Below are 22,543 nucleotides of genomic sequence, written 5' to 3' on the forward strand. Positions count from 1 at the left end.
GCGCCACCAGGGAAGCCCCTCCAAGTACCTTTGATTTGCCACCCAATATCCAGCCAATCCTTTAAAAAGAGTATGTCTAAAACCTAAATTCTCATCTTATCTCCCCTATATGCTCCTATTTCTTTGTTTCCAATTTCTGTGAATGGAACCAACACTTTCCAGGCCACCACCAAGGACTGAGACCTGACATGGGTGTCTGGCCTCATGGTGTCTGACATGGGTCAGCTCTCACCTGACAGCTTCTGCTAGAAATTCACCAGTTTCTTGCTTTTACCCTTTTCTCTTCCATACTACCCTCACCCAGTTCAGGTGAACTTTAACTTTTGCCTGAATTCTTCCAATAGTTCTCTAATTGGTCTCCCTGCCGCCAATCTATTTCCATTCTAATCGGTTTTATACATTGTGGCCAGATTCATCTCCCTTTATTGGCTTCCCTTTCTGAATTTAATCTTCCTTGGCAGGTATTCAAGGCTTCTGTGCTTTGGCCTCCCCCTACCTTCCCAGCATTATCCCAACATTATTCCCACTGAGGGGCTCCATGCTCCCACAAAACTGAAATGCCTATTGTTCTGTCATCCTAACTCCCTCCTCTTCCTCCAGCACTTAAAATGGAAGTATTCTCTCCATCCTTCCCTAGCAATGAATATGTCTTTTTCTTAGAGTACTCATCAATTTAGAAGTAGTATTAGAGATATTTATATGCTGACATTACTTCTACTAGACTATCAGCTTCGGGTGAGGTTGGTTGATTATTCATTGACTCATTCAACAGATTTAAAAAAAATTTTATTGAAGTATAGTTGATTTACAATGTGTTAATTTCTTCTGTACAGCAAAGTGACTCAGTTATACATATATATGTGCATATATATATATTCTTTTTCATATTCTTTTCCATTATGATTTGTCACAGAATACTGAATATAGTTCCCTGTGCTATACAGCATGACCTTGTTTATCCATCTTAAGTAAAGTAAGTCAGAAAGAAAAAGACAAATACCATATAATATCTCTCATATGTGGAATCTAAAATATGATACAAATCAACATATCTATGAAACAGAAACTGACTCACAGACATAGAGAACAGACTCGTGGCTGCCAAGGGGGAGATGGAGTTAGGGGAGGGAAGGAATGGGAGTTTGGGATTAGCAGAGGCAAACTATCATTCAACAGATTTCTAAGGCATGCTAGTCTCTTGAGCGGGGCACTGGGGATATGACAGCGAAAAAACCTCCTCATGTTGCTTGGGGTGCTTATTATTTGTTGCTGTTAGTTGCTTTCATACTGTAAAGAGTGCCTAGTCCTAGATCAATGCCTGGCATATCTAGTAAGTACTCATTAAATGAATGAATGAACTAGCAAGCATGTAAGATAAGATTACTAAAGTTGTGCGAAGTCTGTTTTAAAACTTCCTGGCATTTAAGGCTTTCTGATGAAAGAGAAAATAAAAATTGAGCAGGAGAGGCAAAATATTTATTAGAAATAAATGCAAATGCAGGAATATATCATCTGGGTCTTTGGATTAAGGCTAAGATACAGCAGACATTTTCAACCAGTTTTACAAATGATGGCAATATTTAAAGAGCATCGGTCTCAAAAGATGTATTTTTGTAAGAATGAATAAAAATGATGACTATGGGAACTGTCTATTCCAACTAGCTCTCTATACTTAATCTGAGACTTTTTAGCATAATAAGACATTTGTCCTCTCTGTATTTGAGACAGGGGTTTCATTTTACTTCCTACTGAGCTTTCCAGTGTGAATGTTCTGTTGCAGATTGCCGCTCTTATGAAGTGTGTCCTCTATCTCACTGAGGTTTCTTTTCTCAGCTCTCAGGATCAGCTTCTGAGCTTAAACAAAAGCGTTGCTGGGAAGAGGAAATAGCAAACCAGGAAAGTGAATAGCCTCTAAGAATGCCTGCACTTTCTAGAGAGTCTGCAGAACATCAGAATGTTAGCCAGTTCTTATGACTGTTACTTTTCACTCCTCATTTCTTAGTAATGTTGTCACAAAGTCAGCTATAAAGATGTGAGGGTTGGGCAGCTACCTTTCTATTCCCCAAATATCATACTCCAAATATTTCCTCTGGTCCCTGAAACACATCCATTCCATTATCGGTGGCCAAAAAGAATAAAGCACATTCCTTCTACAGATTTAATTTGCTTTTCTCTCATGCTGTTCATTATATTCTTAAATCCCTGGATGTTTCATTAGTTTATAAAAAAATTTTCATATAAAACTCCTTCCAAACACATTTAAAGTTTTAGAGACCCTAGCTAGGTTCCGTTCTCATAGTAATTTCTAAACCATGCCAAGGACTTGGGGGCCCTGGATGAATTTCCAATAAGGGGCATCTCAGGCTGTATGTGCTGTCACACTTTCATTCGTTTGGGGTACCGACGTGAAGGTTGAAAAGTTAAAGATATTTCAATTTTCTTTATCCAGTGGGGAATTGAAGACTGCTTCACCCACAAATCTCTACATATCGAGATGAATGCTGGGGAAGCTGTAAATCAGGTTAGTAGGCAGCGCATTGCCTGGCACTTAGTAGGCCATGCTGGTGACCAGACCTGGGCTTGATGTGGGTGGTGTGTAAGGAGAGAGTGTTCGCCTTCGTTCCCTATTTTTCTTCCTTGAAAATTGGTTATTAGTCCCTAAGAAGATTTTTTTGCATCAGTGGCCAGGCTTGACAGTATAGAAGAGATCTAAGTTTTCTGACGTGATAGAGTGAATTCTTTGCTTGCAATTTTTCCAATAGTCCTTTCCCTTGCCACTGGGTATTTTATTTCTGATAACAGCCTGAGGAAGACAAACATTTATTTGTTTTTGGCAAGAAGCCCCATTTAGCATGCAAATTTGGTCCCTACACTGATTTATTCATATTTTAATGTTAGAAAAGAGGAAGGGGATGTGAAAAAGAAGCTTCAGAGAACGCGTGAAGTGGAGAAGTTGGTTAGTTATAATCCACAGCAGAACAACTTCTGCAAAAACCAAAATGGCAGCTGGTTCTGAGATTTCATGAACACATAACAGCCCGAATGCCAAAACCCAAAAAATTCTATTTAAGCAATTTTTTCCCCTCTCTATAGGAACCGAGCTTGTCAGCAGCATAAACACTTGCAATCCTGCACTTCCTAGGATGCATGTGCTATCGAAAAGGGAGGTGTTAATTGCTGTGCTAATTACAACATGATTGCTTTGCACTTGTTTTGCACTTGTAGGTGATTAAATTTTTAACGAAGCATATTACTTGGCACTGTTAATACGGTTAACACATCTCTCTCTCTCTCTCTTTTTTTTATGCCTTGGGAGATGTCCCGCACCGCAGACCCTTCCCTGGCTGTGATGTGCTATTGTGTTTGGAACAAGCCTCTGTGTAGGCTGTCGGTAACAGGACTCCAGCTTCCTGCTTGGGAAAGAGCAGCAGCCTATTATAATCCCACCCAGCATGATGGCACCGGCCAGATGCGAACGCAGAACCCACAAAGGTATTAGCTAAAAATTAGGCAGTGTTGCCAATGCCAGTCTCCAGCCTTCATTTAAAAACTACAGCGACTCCAGCCAGTCAAGTGGCAGTGTCAGAGGGTCTAGCAGGAAGGGAGAGAGAGATGACAGCAAGTTTCACGTGATTTATTTCTGCTTTACAGCCTGCGCTCCCAGCTGAACTGGAGCATGGGAAACTTGCATCTGTTACACGGGCAGCCCTGGATCTCTTGGCTCCCACTGTGCAGCAGGCTGCAGTCCTCAGCGGAAGCTGGATTTTGTGTTTGTGCCTGCAAACCCTCTCTCTCTCTTCCTCCCTAGGCCTGCTTATTCAGAAGTTCCTGGGAAGACAATTCTGGTTCTAAGGGAAGAGCTGGGCGAGTCTGGAGTTCTCGACCAGGGTGTTGGGGACCAGAAAATGAATGTCATGCAGCTAGATTGTCTATAAGGCTGCATGTCAGTGAGCAAACAAACACACCGATAAAACCAGAAAAGTCAAGCATCCAACGTTTTGTGACTCAACTCTTGTGACTTGGCAGTTTTTTGCAGCAAGGATCCTGGAATGATGGTCTTATGAGAACTGAGTGAACAAAGGAAATAAATGAACCAGATTGCTTGAGAAGAGCCGTTTATCAGTGGCGTTTTTCCGCTGGCAACTCTCCTTGCGTGGTCGTAAGCCCACCCGTGGCCTGAGTAGGGCAAAGTGGCAAAACTCATTCTCAAAGGAACATAAATTCCTCAAAGCCCGAATTAAGATTTAGTTTCTACCCCTGAACAAATGTGTCTCCAGAACATTGTATAAACGTTATCCATCCCAAGGAAAAAAATTGTCTCTCTATCACATAGCATATAGATACCCGTCAGGGGTTCAGCATGGTGAAGAAACACACAAACCAAAGATGAACAGGTAAGTCAAAAGAATTACTAAAAAAATATTTGGGCTACTATATACTGTGACATGACCAAGGGGTTGAAAGCAACTTCTATATCGGTGCTCCCTTGGCAAGGATATTATCTCTTATTGTATAAAAATTAATTCCATTTTTAACTGTCACTTTCATGGTGTCCTTCCATTAAGAAAACCTTTTTCTATTCTAATAACTTATTGGCTGCTTTTTCTTTTTCTCTGCTTTTGACTAATGAGTTTAATTACTTTCATTTGCAGACTCTGCCCTTCTCATCAACTTTTATTTTATTATTTTTTTTGCCCCACTGCTAGGCTTGTGGGATCTTAATTCCCCTACCAAGGATTGAACCCCGGGCCCTCTGTTGTGAAAGCATGGAGCCCTAACCACCTGACCACCAGGGAAGTCCCTCAACTTTGTAGTTTAGATGTATCTATTGACTGTCTGACTTCACTGGGCTATCCACTATCAAAAATGGATAAGTAGGGGGCTTCCCTGGTGGCGCAGTGGTTGAGAATCTGCCTGCCAATGCAGGGAACACGGGCTCGAGCCCTGGTCTGGGAAGATCCCACATGCCGCGGAGCAACTAGGCCCGTGAGCCACAACTACTGAGCCTGCGCGTCTGGAGCCTGTGCTCCGCAACAAGAGAGGCCGCGATAGTGAGAGGCCCGCGCACCGTGATGAAGAGTGACCCCCGCTTGCCACAACTAGAGAAAGCCTTCGCAGAGAAACGAAGACCCAACACAGCCATAAATAAAATAAATAAATTAAAAAAAAAATTCTTAAAAAAAAAAAGGATAAGTAGGTGATATTCTTTTCCAAGGTATCTAATCCATACCCCAAAGGGAAAGAGAGAGAATTAGAGACCTGTAAGTTTCATACCTTATTATAGATGTGTGTTTCTCATGTGGGGAAAAGTGGTTTGGGGAGATAGAAGTATTATGAACATGTGGGAAATAAAGCCAAATGTCCACTCTTAATTCAACAGTATTGCAACTTAACGTCTGAAAATATTTTGGGGGAGATCAGTGTGTCTAGGATTCTAAGGCCTGAGCATCCATTTTTAGAGTTTTTAGCATCAATCTTTCAGTAACTTTGTCCTTTAAAGCGTCAGGCACCACAAGAGATCGCTGATCTGCCGACTTTTCAGAGAATATTTCTCTTTGCTGAGTCCGCTTTTACTGGACTCATTCTTGGTTCTTTCCTCCTCCCCGTCCCCTTTCTCTCCCCTGCGTCCACTCAGCTGCCCCTCCTGCTGCCATTCTTAGGTGGGCCACCTGAGAGGCTCCCTCAAGTCCAAGACTCCAGGCTGAATGGGGGTTCAGCAAAACTGGCCCCATTGTTATGGAAATTTCAAGAATCTGCTGCTTAAGCAACAATCAGAGGTTCTTTTCTTTTCCTCTTTTTTTTTTTTTTTTTTGAAGCAAATTAGTTTAAAAGTTTTTAGCCCTGTATGTCAATGCTACACCCTCAAACCTTTTTTTTTTTTTTTTGGTTTTATTTTTGATGGACATGCTGAACTTCACATTCTCCCTGACTGTTGAGAAGAAGAGGAAATGCACGAGGCCCGATGCATTTGTTTTCTGGGCTGATGTGTGAAGACTCATACACACACAAGATTTCCCAGAAAACCAGTCCAAGTGTAGGCAGGAAAAGGCGCTCATTCCCTATGTGAGTTCAAATGAGTCAATTGTATTTTGTCTCAAGAGAATTGCTTGAAGATACCTAACAGGCACACTGATTTCATGGATTCGAAGGGTAGAGTACTCAGTGAAACACCAGCCATTTGTCGCCAGTGGAATATGGGTGGAATATTGCTTAGGAATTGCCATCTGAGGTTTCCTAGAGTCTTTTCCTAAAAGTAGCCTCCCATCCTTTTTGTCCTGGTACATGTAATTCTCCTTCTCTTCTGACCCTAACACTGAACGTGAATTGCCCTTCAGGACTTTGATCAAACATTTTCTCATCTGAAGCCTCAGAAAGAGTAACCTCCCCTCTCTGCTGTACGTGCACAATGTCCTGTAGCTCGTACTGAGCTCAGCTCTGCCATTTATTCGATATATGATCTTAAGATTACTGCTATGGTAAATAGTAAAGTTTTAATACATGCTGACTATTATTATAACATTGTATTCTAACCGATTTTTAAGAAAACTTTTAAATTATAAACATTTTAAAGTTGAAGTATAGTTGATTTTCAACGTTGTGTTAGTTCCTGGTGTACAGCAAAGTGATTCAGTTATATATATATGTATATATATATATATATATATATATACATATATATATACATAAAATTAATTCTTTTTCAGATTCTTTTCCACTGTAGTTTATTACAAGGTATTACAAGGTATTGAATATAGTTCCCTGTGCTATACAGTAGGTCCTTGTTGTTTATCTATTTTATATATAGTAGTTTGTATCTGTTAATCCCAAAGTCCTAATTTATCGCCCACCCTTTCCCCTTTGGTAAACATAAATTTGTTTTCTCTGTCTGTGAATCTGTTTCTGTTTTGTAAATAAGTTCATTTGTATCATTTTTTTAGATTCCACATATAAGCGATAGCATATGATATTTTTCTTTCTCTGACTTAGTATGATCATCTCTAGGTCCATCCTATAAACATTTTTAAACACACAAAAATAGAGAAAATAGAATGATGACCCTCTAAATCCCAGAAAATTTGACGACTTCTCAGAATATTGTGTTCTTTTTAAGGGGAAGGCAGCAGGTCAGTGGTGGATTGAGTTTGGTACCCTGGGAACTGCTGGTAGATTTAGGGCATAAGCAAAGGGGTGTACATCCTTGCACATCAGATTGGGTGGGGAGAGGAAGTTGTTGCATTCGCTGTTGTTGTAATGGAACTCTAAGTGTGAGACGTAAGGGCTGATACCTTAGAGACCTACCTGGATCCTGTCCCATCGTGCCTTTTCTGTTCTATTCCAAGATAATTGTAAGCCATCAGAGAAGTGTGGTGGCATAGGCTGGGACCCTGGAGACAGGAAGACATGGACCTGACTTTGGCTTTTCCACTTAGGAAACATTTAAGCCTTTTATTCTGTGAATTAAATGACATTAGGTACATACAGCGCTTGGTGCATCACATTTTTCATTGATTCTGAGACTCACACTTCTCACACTCTAACATCTCTGAAATATGCCTTATGATCAATGATGCCATGATTTAATTGGTAGCATTTTCTTTCTTTCTTTGTTGTTCATAAAATAACGGTGAGTCTTATGATTGATATTATAAAATCTTAGATTCCATGAAATAATGTAGCAAGTGCTTATTGTCAGTTTTAAAGTCTCATTTACCATTTCAGCCAGGAATGCTGGGGTCCTTTCAGAAGCCTGTCCTGAGGTTCCAACATTTATCAGGTGGGCATGAAGAACAGGCTAGACTGGGCTTTGCTACAGGTAACACGTCTACGTCTTTTAGGAGTTATGGAAGAAGTGCTCATATTCCATCCTTCTTCCTTCATGGCAGCCAGCCCACTGTCTCACACTCAGTAAATATTTGTTCATATTATTTTGAGGTCATGGCAACTGTGACTATGTCCATTTGATGAAGGACTGATTTTCTAGTTTCAGAAACAGAACTGAAGCAAATTCCTTTCTTTCAGGAGAATAGACTTTTGCATAGAGACACAGACTTTCAGAATAAAAGAAATCTGTCTTCCTGAGACTCATAAGGGAAAGGGTGGAGGGGTATGTAGGGGCTCTCTAGGGGAGTTAAGGGTGATGGTTTCTTTCCAGTCTAGATAAGGGTTGGGTGCAGGCAGGACTAGCACACATCCAGCCCATTGGTCCTGGAGAAAGCAGAGTCCTTTATTGACCAATGGAAGGAGAGCCAGCCCTTCTGGAAGCCAGTCACAGCAGGTGCAACAAGAGCTACCTGGGTTGTTGCCTCAGGCTCTCGGAGGGAAACAGCTAGAAGTCTCCCTAATGGAAATGTCTGGATGGAATTCTAATTTTTATCAAGAAGGCTAGATCCCAGAGGCTGGTGGCCTTATCACAACAGGGGCAGCCAGTTATTTCACATACCACCAAAGAATCCTTTAAAAACCAGTCACATAGTTACATTTCAAGCATATCAATGGGGTCTAAATCAAACTACCATATTATAATCAAGTTGTATCAGAAACCTATCACTGAAGGTCTAGGGTTTCAAATACTTTATGGGATAGCCCAATGACTTAAGAAAGTCTAATTTCACAATAGCATTCACTTGGTTGTGTGTGTCTGCACATGGCAGGTCCCAGGAAGGATGGAAGTTTCCCCAAGAAATTCTAACCAATATGCGTTAGAAATTTCTTGTTCATTTCACTCGGACACTGAATTTTCTTCTCATTCAAACATTCATTCATTCACTCAAATATTTGTTGAGTGTCCCCTACTTACCATGCATTATCCTAGTGACTGTGGATATCAGAGTGAATAAAAGGTGCAAAATGCTTGCTCTCATGGAGCTTATATGGAAGAGTGTGACAATAAACAAATCAGCAAGTGACATACGTAGACGTCAGATATTGATAAGTGCCATGGAGAAAAATAAAGCAAGGACGGAAGTTAGTTAGCTGCTGAGGTGTCAACTGGTTGGAGAGATGCTTTATTAAATCCAGTGGATTTAATTTACTGTTAAATTGTGGGATGCCAAGAACCCTGAAGGAGCTTAGGGAAAAAACCATATGAATATGGCTTGGGGAAGGGCATTTGAGCCAAAGGGAACAGAATGCGTGCAAAGGCCCTGAGGCAGAAATGTTATTTAGTGTGTTTGAGGAACAGGAGGCCAGTGTGGCTGGAGGGGAAAGAGTGAGGGGATAAAGGAAAAAGATGAGACAAGAGAGGCAGAAGGGTCCAGGGCATCCCTCAAAGACCAGCTATACAAAGATAGCCTATAGAGCCACCAGTACCTTCAAGGCACTGCGTACTAGAGGGCTTGTGCTCATTTGTTTGTTTGATTGAATGGGGTGTTTAAAAGTGTGAACTAATTAAGGGAGAAGGGCAGTGTTTTGGGAACGGCTGGTTAGAGATGGTAGAGGGAAATCTAAGAGAAAGTGTCACTTGTTCTGTTGAAAATGCAAGAGAATTCTGGTGGGTTTGAAATTATACATACTGGTGGGAGAGAGTCATCGGAAAAATAGACATTGAACAACATGATTTCAATTTGGCTTTAGAAGATAGCACTTAATTTTTAGGAAGAACTTCTTAATTAGGTTTCATTCAATCTGTTAAAATATGTTAGTATTTTCCGATGGTACATAAACTCACGGTGGCAGGAAATAGCCCAGAAGCTTGGGACAGGAGGGGGAAATCTTACAGCAGATAATCCCTAAGTAGATAAATGAGAGGCGTCAGTAATAGCAGTGGGGAATTCCTTAGGCCCCTTTCCTGTGTTTTCATGACATCAATGGGAGACATGCTCTTAAATTCTCCTTTCTAGGGTCAAAAATGATCTCATAGCACACTGATACTTGAACAGATTAATTCAATTTAGGCAAACGCTGTTTTCATTATCAGGAAATAAAGTTGATGTGTTCTAAACAAGGAATCCTAGTTATATTTAAACTCATCTATAAATTAGACGTTTCCATGTGTCTGTCACACTCATTTGATTTTTAAGTATTTTCTGCCAGGAAAAGCAAATAAAATCCATCCCTCGTCCTTTTGGCCTATAAGATTTTTCTGAAGCATTTTAAATGTGCTCTCCACTTGGTTCTTTGTAGAACCTCCCTCCATGCTGTTTGTAGATCACCCTTAGCAAATACTAGTCCTACAGAAAACTCTGCTTGCACCGGAAAGACTCAACACATGTGAGCTTCCTCTGATGCCTAGAAGGACTCTGGCTACCTGGTTGGATTGCATTTCCTCACTGGTCTGGTTGCTTGGCCTCAGTACTGCCCAGAATTCCTGTCCAGGTGAAGACAAGGGGCCAGCTACCGCCACAACTAGATTGGCTCTTATCTCAGCACTGGCTCACAGACTAACAATACTGGGGCTGGTTCATCTCTGTGGAAAAGAACTGAAGAATTTACCCAGAAAGCACAGGTACTGTCATCAGATTATGGAAAACAATACAAATATGAGAAGGTGTGAAATAGACAAAAAGCAGGGTCGCATGTGATGTTGACTTATTTTTGTTGTATAGGCAGCAAGCTTTGACTGCTACAGGAGAGGGATAGGGTATACTAGACAAGCATTGGCAGGAAGACAATCAGAGTCCAACATACGAATTGGACTGAGAAGGCAGATAAAGGCCGCAGAAATAGAAAATCTCCAAATACACTAATGTAACATGGAGTGGAATGTCAATATCTGAGGTGGTCTAGTTTGTGTCGTAAATATCGGTTATATCCAAATTCAGTGAAACTTGGTTTGTGGTAAGAACCATCACTTTATTTGACTTCTTTATTTTGCCTTAATGCTCTCATCAGCACCAGATGGTTCCCTCATTTTGGGGGCCATTTTTCACAAAGAAGCACAACTTGCTACAGAGAGTAAGAACTTGAGTTCTGGCTTAGACTTGTGTTGAAGTGCTAGCTCCTCCATTGACTAACTGGGTGACCTTGAGCAGATTATCTAATTTATCCATGCCTCATTTTCCTTCTCCATGAAATGAAATACTTCCCATGAAACTCTTAGCCCAAACTGCTTGGTGCAGAGTAAACATTCAAAGGTGGCCATTGCTACGGCTAGTTCTGAGAATTGCTGTGTGGAAGACAGTTAGTGGAGAAGAACACATTGAGATTTCTAGGCTGGGTGGTTGGATAGACTCAGTCACTGATGAGCTAATGGGTTTTATCCACACACCTGTGGTTAGAAGTTGTGGCTTAGAAAAATTACAAATGATCATGAATGAGGAACCACCAGAGTCATGCACAATGATTTGAAACCTTACTTGTCAAAATCTGCCAGTGGCAAAGGTCTATGATACTTTCTTCTCCTCTGTCCCTTGGAAAGAACAGCTGGACACCAGGCTGCATGTGCTCGTAAACAATTATTAAATTACCCTGTAAACTTGTCTTCTCCAAGCAGTATGGACTTGGTTCTTTTAACGTTTCCTGAGCATGGCTTTGATTTTCCATCTCTTTAATCATCTCTGTGGCTCTTTTGTGAACCTCCTCCAAGTTCTCTGTGTCCTTCAATTTGCTCTGGAGCATCTAATTGCTCAAAGTTCTCAGCTAAAAGTTTTCACAGCATAGAGTATAACTATACCATTTCTAGATGCCCTACTGTATTCATGCACGCAGGTCTGCCTTCTTCTAAAATTTGCTCTTATGCCATGGAATTATAATAACACCCTACTTTTGTACAACAAAGTCTTTTTCAAAGGACTTTCTTACCTGTAATTTCCTTTGATCTACATTACAGCCTAGTGAGCTAGGTATAATCATTTCCCGTTTTCAGATGAGGAAACTGAGATTCAGAAGGATTTGGAGGCTTTCCGGAGGTCACAGAGGCAGTAATGTTATGGCTGGGACTGGGTCTTAGGACTCTGGTCACTAATTCCAATGTTCTTTCCACTGTATCCAGGCTCATGCCTATAAACAATTTGTAAAGTACACGGTCATCTAAATAATTTTCTGCTCTACTTCCCGAGAGCTCTTTTTTCCACTGTAGTTGGGTTGGTTTGATTAATTTCTCCACCAAACCTTTCCATAATCCTTCTGTTTGACTCATGGATCCTTCAGTACTTTGACCGCTGTGTGCTGGGGCTGAGTGGTCAGTTGGTGAGAGTAGCTCCCTGCTGATGTGTCCCATGAGTAAGGGCTTTCTAGAGGGGCTTATGGAAATACTGAATTTCTCTTCAGCGTTATTTCAAAGTTACTGATCTAGAATTTTACTCCTAATGATCCATGTTGCTACAAGACCCTTTGACCTATAGGGTTCTTCGTTTACTGTTTCCATTAAAAAGGATTTATTTATTTTTTTGTGGCCAGAGGTAGGGAGAAGGGGATTCCAAACCCTCCCCAGTGCATTGCCCTCTTGTAAGTCCAGGGTGCCTGGAGCACTTCCCGGGCAAGGATGGCTTCTCATGTATGGGACCAAATTTCTGCGGAGGATGAATCCGTCAGGTTCAAGGTCAAGGCCCACCTCTTAATGTTCATGTAGATTGTTTTCCAACCCTCGAGGAGTGATAGATACTGAATGCTAACTACTAAAGAGGTAAGCACAATTCATAATTCTGGACCTAGAAATCCTTATGATTTACATTCCATCATTGAGGAGGGATTTAAAAAAAGCTTACTCACCTATATGTTGGGTATTTAAAAGATAAACTCACTGACTCTTTGACTGAATTAATGAGTCAATTAAACTGTTTTAAATGTACTCCCACACCCATTTGCAGCAACTGTTAAAGAGGATCTTTTCAAATAAAAATGCTGAGGCAGGGCAATTGACAATAAAGATTAGAGAAAGAGAATGGTAACAACTCACAATGTTTCCCAGCCATGGCTGTACATGAGAATCTGGCTAGATGGGGGATGGAGGTGTAATAAACAATCCAATTTCCCCAGCCCCTGCCATTCTGATTTAATTGGTTGAGTTGGAGCCCTGCATCAATTTTATTAAAAGTTCCTCAGATGACTTAAAGTAGCCATGGTTGAGATGCAATAATAAAGGAAAGAGAGGAGACTGGACCCTGAGGCTCACTGCAGGCAAATGCCTCCTATTACCTGGCTTGGGTTTGCCTTGATGTTGGGAACCATTAGAAGGGCCTAGGACTGTACCTGACCGGGGTGGGAAGTGTAGGAATGCTCACTGCCATGAGGAACCTTGGATCGGATGACCTAGCCACATCTTCTAGTGCCACGTGATCCCGCTGGACTTCTCTGTTGCCCAGCAGACTTGGGGTGGGAGAGCCCCTGGGTCTAGTGCCAACTGATTTCTAGTATCCTCTGGGAAGCTTTTCCTAAATGAACTTGATCATAAGAATTTCCTGGGTTGCTTGTTAAATATCAATATTCCTAAACTCTTACCCAGGAGAATCTGATTCATGAGTTCTGGAATGGGGCACTGGTCTATAGAGTAAAAAGTGCTCTGGGTCAGTCTTAGGGCAGGCAAGTTTAGGAAATTTGGAATACAGGAGATTCAGTTGAGGAGCTCGTTGGAAATATGGATTTCCCAAGACCACCCAAAATCAGATTTAATAGGTCTAGATTGAGGCCCAGGAATCTTCATTTTAACCATTTTCCTGTACTCCTCAAGTGGGTCTCATGCAGGTGATTCTTTGCTCAGGTTTAGAAATGCTGCCCCAGAAGAGACCTGCTATTTTTTAAGGGTTTACTCTGTGCCTGATCCTGTCCAAACTGTTCTAAGCCTTTGAGCACACTTACTCCTTGTCTCGGCCTTCTGTCCTTTCAGGCGTGTCCAGGACCCATGCTGCCCCTTGATGCCCAGTTGGTGTTGGGGGTCCCTGATAACCACATTCTCAGCCTCCTTCATTTTCTTATTGTCACACATTGCCAAGGTACCCTTAGTTCTCATGACCAAACCTGACAACATTATGTACCTCTTCTAGATAGTTGAGGCAAAAAGGAAATTACGTTCGTATATAGATCTTATAGTTTAAAAAATGGTGGCATGTAGAGTCTCTCGAAGTGAACATTGTTCCTCTCTAACATTATATTCAAAAGGTAAATTTACTATGTGGATTCAGGATTAAAGGACAATAGTAACATAATGTCTTCAAGATTGGTTTTCTAGAAGCTGCAGAAATGTATACGATGGGGTTTTATACATCAACCCTTAAGAGAGGGTGGTGGTATAATAGTGATTCACCATAAAGCCATAACAGTCAAGATATGTTAGGCCACACATATCATGTAATCCAATTCTAAACGGGTTTAAAGACATTTATTGACTCAAGAAATTGAAAAGTCCAACATTCTAGTAAGTTTCAAGAGTGCTTTGATCAGCTCCCCGGCTCTGTGTCTCCGAGCTCACTTTGGCTTTGCGCTTCTCTGGTGGTTGGTTTCATTCTCAGTTTGGATTTTCTCAGAGTAGGAATGGTTGCAGCAGCTCCTGGCTTTCCATGTCCAAGTCACGCCTTCCCAGAGGAAGAGAGAATTCCTCTTCCTTCAACCTTTAAACAAAATCCTGGAGATCCCTATGATTAACTTAGCTTCAGGTTCATCTCTGAACCAATAATTAAACTGACTGGCACAGGGCAACCAGGGTCCACCCTGGAGATGGGGTAGAGTGATAATCTTCCTGACTGAAATTGGGATGACGTGGAACGGATGCTTGGAAGGAAACCAACAGTGTCCATTACAAAAGCAATCTATTTCATTCTACTATAACTGAGTATAAATAAGACTTTGTTTTCTGGGTGTGTTGTCGTCTATTTTTCTACTTTAATAGAGGATGAGGAGTGCCTTAGAATGGGGTCAAAATTATCTCTCTAAATGACTGAACTAAAAGTAATTGGTTGAGACCTCAGCTTTTCACGTCACACAGCATGGAAGACCAGCCAGTTCCAAGAGAGTGGCTGAAACAATTGTGTATAGAAGCTCTGGCTCCTTCATTCTTATGGGCCTAATAATAATAATTGCTACCATCTATTACTATTATGCTAATTATTTTCCACAATTTATCCTATTGACTTTTTACAGGGTAGATAAGTAACGGAGGCTCAACGGAATTAAGAAACTTGCCCAAGGTCACACAGCTAGTGAAAGCCTGGGCAAGACTGGTCTGGGACCCAGGTATACCTGCTTCCAGGAAAGAGAAGCCCATGTTCTTCCCTTTCTGTGCTCCTCTTAGGAAGCTGTAAAACAGGATACAGGAAGAATTATTCATCCTGCTTGCTACCTGATCACCTATTTCCTTGTCTCTGAAGGAGAAATAAAAACACACATCTATTTCTTGTGGATTCAGCAAATGATGAGCATTTACGCATTTACAATTTAAGGAATTTTCATTAAAAAAATAATAAAATATTAAAACGTTGAAGCAGTAGAAATGTTCTTAAGAGCCCAAGTCTGGAAACTGGCAAGAGTTTCTTTATAGCTATACAAGATGATGTTAACAGGCGGCTTCTCCACATTGTCTTCAGAGAAAGTAGACACAGAAACAACACAACCGTAGTGGAGTTTGAACACAACTTTGTTCACTTGTTTGTTTTTAACATAGAAAGTGGGAGATGCCGGCCAAAGAAATGGTCAAGCAACAAGAGCAGCTGACAAGTTTATGTAATTAGCAAGAGTGGGGTGTTAGTTATACATAAACAGGCTGGATGTAAAACCCTGGGGTTGGTCACCCCTTTGGGGAACCCCACTGACTCACCCCCTTTTCAGTGGAAAAATCCTGCCAGCCCAGGGTGCATGAATCCTCTCCCATGGCACATCGGCCCTCCTCCCTCCCCCTGCAGGTTTGCATTTCCTAGATTGTGGTACAGAAAATGTGATGAGCCAATTTAGCCTAATTGATTTGCAACTACTAATGGCTTTCAGTAGAGTGACTGGGGGAGAAAAGGCCTAATTCTCATTACCTTTTGAATGTGATACCTGCTTCTTAATGACTTGAGAGTTAAAAAAAAAAAAAAAAAGAGTCTGCTTTATCTGTTTATTGAAGAATTTTCTTGTCAAAGATTTCTCTCCCCAAGGAAAATGAGCTTTTTGGGGGAAGTGGAAGAGGAACGGGAGATCATTCTGGCGTTCTGTGTTTCCAGAATGGCTGCGGTGGTAAAGGAAGAGGGTGAGGAACAGCCTTGGAGCATCTGGGCATCTTCCAGAGAAGGGAACCAGCTTGCAGATGGGCTGAGTGACTTCTAATTGCCACTAAAGCTGGAGAAAAGGAGGCGCTTCCTGTCTTCTTCAGTAAGTTATCTACTTTGTACAATATTTTTCCAGCAACAGTAGAACTTACCAAGCAAATAAATTAATGTGTTGTTAACAGGCTGAGACACAGAGAAGCCAGGAAGCTGGGGCTGTGGCAGAGAGCACACAGGACATGATTTCAGTGAGCCAGGAAACAGAGCTCTCATTTCAGAACATTGAGTCCCAGGAACTCCATTGGCCATTGGTGAAGGGGCCACGTCTGGGGGCCGGGTAACGCTGTGAAGACATTGTACCAACACTTCGTATAATATGGCTATTGCATAATCTTTATAAAGTAAAAGTCAAGTTTTTAAATATTAAAACAGTATGGGTGGGAATTCCCTGGTGGTCTGATGGTTAGGACTCTGTGCTTACTGCCGAGGGCCCAGGTTTGATCCCTGGTCGGGGAACTAAGATCCTGCATGCTGTGGGGCGTGGCCAAACCCCCCCCCCCCAAAAAAAAAAACCAAACCAAACCAAACCAAACCAATAAAAAGAAAAACCCCCCAAAACAAAAAACCAGTATGGGCAAAATTACCTACAATATGTAGAGTTTCGAAAATGATCTTAAGTACTTGGCCTTATTTGAAAATGCGTGCAAAGGCCCTGGGGTTTCCTTAGGACATTAAAAAAACAAAAGCAAAATCGAAAACTAACTTTATCATCTGTAGCATAATATTGTAAATTTGGCCTAAAATGTAGATTTCATAAAGCTTGGAAGCAACAGCCAAATCCCAAGCTAAATCCCTTGGGTCGTTCACTTTCCCTAGAAAAGAAGCGAGGCTGAATCTCCAGCTTAAGGCAGGGAGTCTTCACCACACCCTTCAGATTAAGCTGGAGTCAGCTAGCCAGGAGAGGTGCGACTCAGTGACTCAGACTCTAAAAGAAGAGGCTGTGCTTGATTGCCTGGCCTCTGAGCCAAGGCCTCTGCCGACAGCCCTCTCGGCACTGGTCACACCTGTGTCACAGCCTCATGGCCGCTCAGAGAGGCTCTGAGACTTCTCGCCTGCTGTCCGTGCCAAACCATGGCCGATAGAGTTTTTTCCTCTGACATTTAATTTTGTCCATTGTGAAGGGGATATACACAGCCATCCCTTGGTCTCCGTGGGGGATTGGTTCCAGGACCGCCCCGCTGATCCAAAATCTGCAGCAGCTCAAGTCCCTTCCAGTCGGCCCTCCATATCTGCAGGTTCCACACCAGCTGATATGGAGGGTCAACTGTATACAACTTTAAAGAATTAGTTTCATTCATTCTTTTCTTTTTTAGTTGAAATAGAGTTGACCCAATATTACATTAGTTTCAGGTGTACAACATAGCAATTCAATATTTTTATATATTATGCATCATACTCAGGTATTACAATCTGATTGATTATTTTCCCTGTGCTGTACTTACATCCCCATGAGTTACTAATTTTATAACTGGTACTTTGTACCCCTTAATCCCCTTCACCTATTTTGCCCTTCCCCTCCATGCCCCTCCCTTTTGCAACTACTAGTTTTTTCCCTGTATATGAGAGTCTGTTTCTGTTTTATTTGGTCTTTTTTTTTTTTTTTTTTTAGATTCCACGTATAAGTGAAAACAAGGGATATTTGTCTTTCTTTTTCTGACTTATTTCACTCAGCAGAATACCCTCTAGGCCCATTCATGTTATTTCATTCATTCTTAATTGCCCTTTTGAAGTGGTGGTGAGAATAGGAAGTACAGACAATCTCGTATAGCAGCTTGGACACACTTTTTAGCCTCAAAAAGACTTGGCTTAATTCATGGCTTATTAGCTGTGTGATCTTAGGGAAGTCACTTAACTTCTCTGTGTCACTGATCCCCTGTGTATAAAATTAAAGGCTTGTACCAGATGGATTCCAAGTTCCCCTCTAGCTCTAAAAAGATCCTGATCCCAAACCAACAGAAGACGCATTTTAGCCTGACACTGGTCTGCCCACTCCTGTTTAAATGAAAGATCTAGTTTTGCATTCATAAGAGTAACAAGCGCTGTCTGTGCAGGAGGGAAAGATGTGGGGAAGTAGGGGTTCCAGCCTTCAAGACTGGAGAACATGAGGGACTTGTTAGAAAAAAATGAGTTTCATACATTTTAATTTTTTCTTTTTAACATCTTTATTGGAGTATAATTGCTTTACATTGTTGTGTTTGTTTCTGCTGTATAACAAAGAGAATCAGCTATACATATACATATATCCCCATAATTTTTCTGAATTCCTAGGAACACTAAATTTTTAACTGATCTTTCTTGAAGGTTCACTTTTTTTCTTACAGAATCAATAATCTTAACTTCCTTTTTCGGTCAATCCCATATAGAAATCCAGAATTTCAAAACTCACAGATGAAGTTATTTCTAATTTCACTTCTTATTTACTAAATTGTGTTTTTCAAATCCACATTCTTACATCCCTTTCCTCCTTCTCTCGTCCCTCGATGAACATTTGAATGGTTAGAAACCACAGATTTAAGTACATTTTCTCTTATGCACCTCTGTGATTGTCTCCCCACTACTCACTTGGGTATTACAAGTAAGTAAGTTACAATCTGAACCTAAAAATCAGTTCATAATACTCGGACATTTATGCACTTCTAATTTACAGACATTTTACTTTATATTTGGCCTATCGTAATTGACTGACACCAGAATCATTTAGTTTCCTGGGAAGTTTAGGTAAACTCTGTCTTCCCTGTAGCCAATTTATATGAGCTTCAGATGCATTTACATACACCTGAGGTCTTACATGAATGCAGCATTTGGGGAAACTACAGACCATCACAGACTTAAAAAGAAAAAAACATAAAGAGCCCATAGAACCTTGAAAACGAGTTCAGGTACCAGGCAATTTCACCAAGTCCTTGCCAGTATTTGTGTCAATGCAGAGCAATGTGCTTCAGGAACATTTGTTCTGAATGACTGGTATTTCTGAAAGCAGATGCTATTATAAAAATGCAGCTTAGGATAACTCCATTTATTTATCAATGCTTTCATGCAAAACAAATATTCAGTTAAAGATGGCATGCTTTGGGCTTCTGATTAGATCACAGAAGTACAAATATCACAGGGCTTTTATGTGTTTGTATGATGTGAACCAGCAAAGTTCTTTCCTCTGACCCTTAATTTTTAATGTAAGCTTGTGTAAAGAAGCATACTATTTCTCTCCACTGTTCTTACTCAATAACTGTTCTCAGGTTTGCATTCTTTGAATAAGTAGTAGGTTTACAGATCAAATAAAAATTTAGAGACAAAAATAACCCACCAACCTTTCAAGATCCTGCTCTATACCATTGATGACGAGGAATGCTCGTTCCCAGCCGAGCTGCAGGAATGGGGATTGACAGGAACTATTCTGATGGTATAAACTCAGCCCAGCAGCTCCCCTGTCCAAGATTCATTCCACTTTACAGTCCAGAAAGCTCTTTTTTAATAATGGAAGCGTTTGACTCCTAGGCTGGGATTTCAGCATTTAAAAAATATAATGGTTTGCATACTGTGCAGTGATTTGTAAAATGTGAATGTCGGCAAAAGCGGTGGTTACCCAGCATAACGTTATCTTATTTTTAGTTACACAGCCAGTAAAACAGTTGGAGGTCTAAAATCATGGCCTAGCACTAAATGCATTACTACATTTTACCCATGCAGTAAGGGCCTGTCCTTTCAGTGAGACGATAGGAGAAAGTGGAGTGATTACTGGCAAATTAACACTTTCAAGTTTAATAGAGAAGCAAAGCCTACATAAAAACATCGGGATTAGAATCTATGCCAGTTAGATATTGTACAGCAGATGATGTGCATCTAAGCCACACTGATATACAACTGCATTTTATAATCAAAAGAACCCTTACTCATTAGTCAAGGGATAATATCTACCCACGTTGATGAAAGGAGTAGCCAGCAAAATATTTTACTTTATAGCTTCTTAACATGGTTAATAGAATCATCTTGGCAATAATGGCAAGATATAATTGGCACTTAGAGAGCTGTGCTTGTTTTTGTTTCCTTCGTAAAAGCACGAAATAGTCTGTAACATTCCATCCCCTTTATCTTTAAAACCAACCTTTTCAGCTAGGTCAGTGATTTTCCTACAGCAAACTCAGAAAATATTAGGTTCCATCATATGAAATTGCTGACATTGACTCATTTGCCCACAGAAGAATGGCAATTTCATACAGTCTGACCCAAAGTGTTTTGTAAAAATGTGCACACAGAAACACAAGCACACATATATTTGGTGCTGATGTATTTATTTGTTATAAAAATTGTGGATTTTGAAAGTAAATGTTTCCTGATTATTTTCCCCTACTGATCTTTCTTTGGTGGTCGTGTCTAAGACTTGACTGTGGGAGGTGGTGGTTAGCTCTTCCCCACGTGCCCCGTCTGCCATGCTCCCAAGCCACACTGTAATGCAGCAATTACCAGTAAAACATGTTGTTATTTGTTATAGTAAAATGGGAAGAAAAGTATCTTTGCTACATTTATTGATCTAAATGAAACCTTGCAGAAACAATCTCTTGACAAGTCCCCTAGACCCCTCTCCACTGTTCTTACAACCTGATTCAGCCATTTACTTTAAATTCTTATTTAATCATTTCTTATAAGGAAATAAATGAGGTGCTGGTGCCTCTGTTTCCTTCAGCCACTGGCTTTCCTGCCACACCTAAGGCCTTGTCAGCACCTGGAGGGGCTCCAACTCCAAAATCTTAAATCCAGTCATCCTTTTTGATCGAAAACTTTGATCATTACCACTCAATCACTCTCTTGAAAGTCTTCTTTGAATCTGAAAAAGAATGGATATATGTATATGTATAACTGAATCACTTTGCTGTACACCTGAAACTAACACAGCATTGTAAATCAACTCTACTCCAAAATAAAATAAAAATTAAATTAAAAAAGTCTTCTTTGAGATGTTCAGAGCCTCGACTCAACTTCTTTCATGCCCCATCATTTTTGCTATTATAAAAAATATCATTTAAAAATTGTATTTCCTAATTATTTGCTGCTAGTATACAGAAACGCAGTGAACCTTTTTAGTTACGTGGTATTCAGCAACTTGGCTAAATGTGAAGGCCAGTAATTCACATGGGGATCTTATGGGGTTTATGATGAAGAAAAATAGTGATATTTTTTCCAATTTATTATATTCCTTTTGAATCTTTTGTTGTTTTACTTTCTTGCTGTACTGGTTAGGCACTCCAGTACAGTGGGGAGTAAAAGAAGTCATGGGTGTCTTTTTTTCTGATTTTAAAGCCAATGCTTTCAACATTTCACTTTTAGGTATGATATTTATATTAGTTTGGTTAAAGTCTCCTTATGAGCTTAAAGATGTTCCTGTCAAGTTTTAGTTTGCTAAATGTTTTTTTTTTAGAATGTTCTTTTCCCATATAAATGTTGAGAAAAGCAAATTTCAAAGCAAAAAAAAAGCTTCTTTCTTATAATCTTTTAAAGTGGAGTCTTAAATTAATAAATATTCTAACAAGAAACCAATTTTGCATTCCAGGGCTAACCTCAACTTGGTCTTGGAATTATATTATTAGATTTGTTTTGCTAATATCTTGTTTAGGTTCTGCATCTACGTTCAGGAGTGAGAGTTTCCTGTTAACACTCCTTTCTTATAGGTTGATATTGTTGGTATTGAAGCAAGCATCCATCACAAAATGAAATGCATCATGTTCCTATTTTTTTCTCTTTTCTGGCAGTTTGGATAAGATTGGAATAAGTTCTTTAAAAGTTTGCTGAACTTGCCTTGACCAAGTTGTTTTTGTGAGAAAATTTAGATTACATTAATGGTCAGAGAACTAATGTGGCTTTTCTAGTTCTTTCCAAGTTAGTTTTCATGAGTTAAATTTCTTTCTGTGAATGTCTCCAGTTCACCTAAGTTTTGGAAATTTATTGGTTTGTTGTTCATAATCTTATCTTTTTGGATTTTTGTAGTATCTGTATATTCACCCCAACAACGCTTCGTTATATATTTTCTCTTTTCTCTTGATTAATCTTACAAGAGGTTGTCAATTTAACTAGTCTTATCCAAGAGCAACTTTTGGCTTTATTGATTTCTAGTGTATGTCGTTTTCTTTTTGATTTCTGCTCTTTTTATTTTGCTTTCCTTCTGCTTTCTTTAGTTTGCTTTTCTTGTTTATCTGACTTCTTTAGATGGATGCTTTGTGTATTTTCAGCCTTATTTTAAAAATAAGCAATTAAAGCTAAAAACATTACTCTAAGTAACATTTCAGTTGCATTCCATGTTTTAATATGTGTATTTTCATTATCTGTCCATTTTAGCTTTCTTCTAACATTCATTATAATTTCTTTCTTGTTTTTTTACT

The 22,543-nt window shown here is 40.1% G+C and overlaps 1 protein-coding gene and 1 long non-coding RNA gene across 2 annotated transcripts in view; one reads left to right on the forward strand and one right to left on the reverse strand.

Moving 5' to 3' along the window:
- Window positions 1–22,543, forward strand: part of LOC309608220 (uncharacterized protein C6orf52) — a 391,220-nt gene that overhangs the window by 325,043 nt on the left and 43,634 nt on the right. The gene's annotated exons all lie outside the window — the stretch shown is intronic.
- LOC309608226 overlaps window positions 1–22,543 on the reverse strand; it is an 85,091-nt gene that overhangs the window by 6,275 nt on the left and 56,273 nt on the right. The window contains exon 3 of the long non-coding RNA XR_014232747.1: window positions 29–20,994. This is a non-coding gene — a long non-coding RNA (uncharacterized lncRNA). The remainder of the gene's footprint in view (window positions 1–28; window positions 20,995–22,543) is intronic.

Source organism: Balaenoptera borealis (genome assembly GCF_965194805.1).
Source record: "Balaenoptera borealis genome assembly, chromosome: 12".
Lineage (NCBI taxonomy): Eukaryota > Metazoa > Chordata > Mammalia > Artiodactyla > Balaenopteridae > Balaenoptera > Balaenoptera borealis.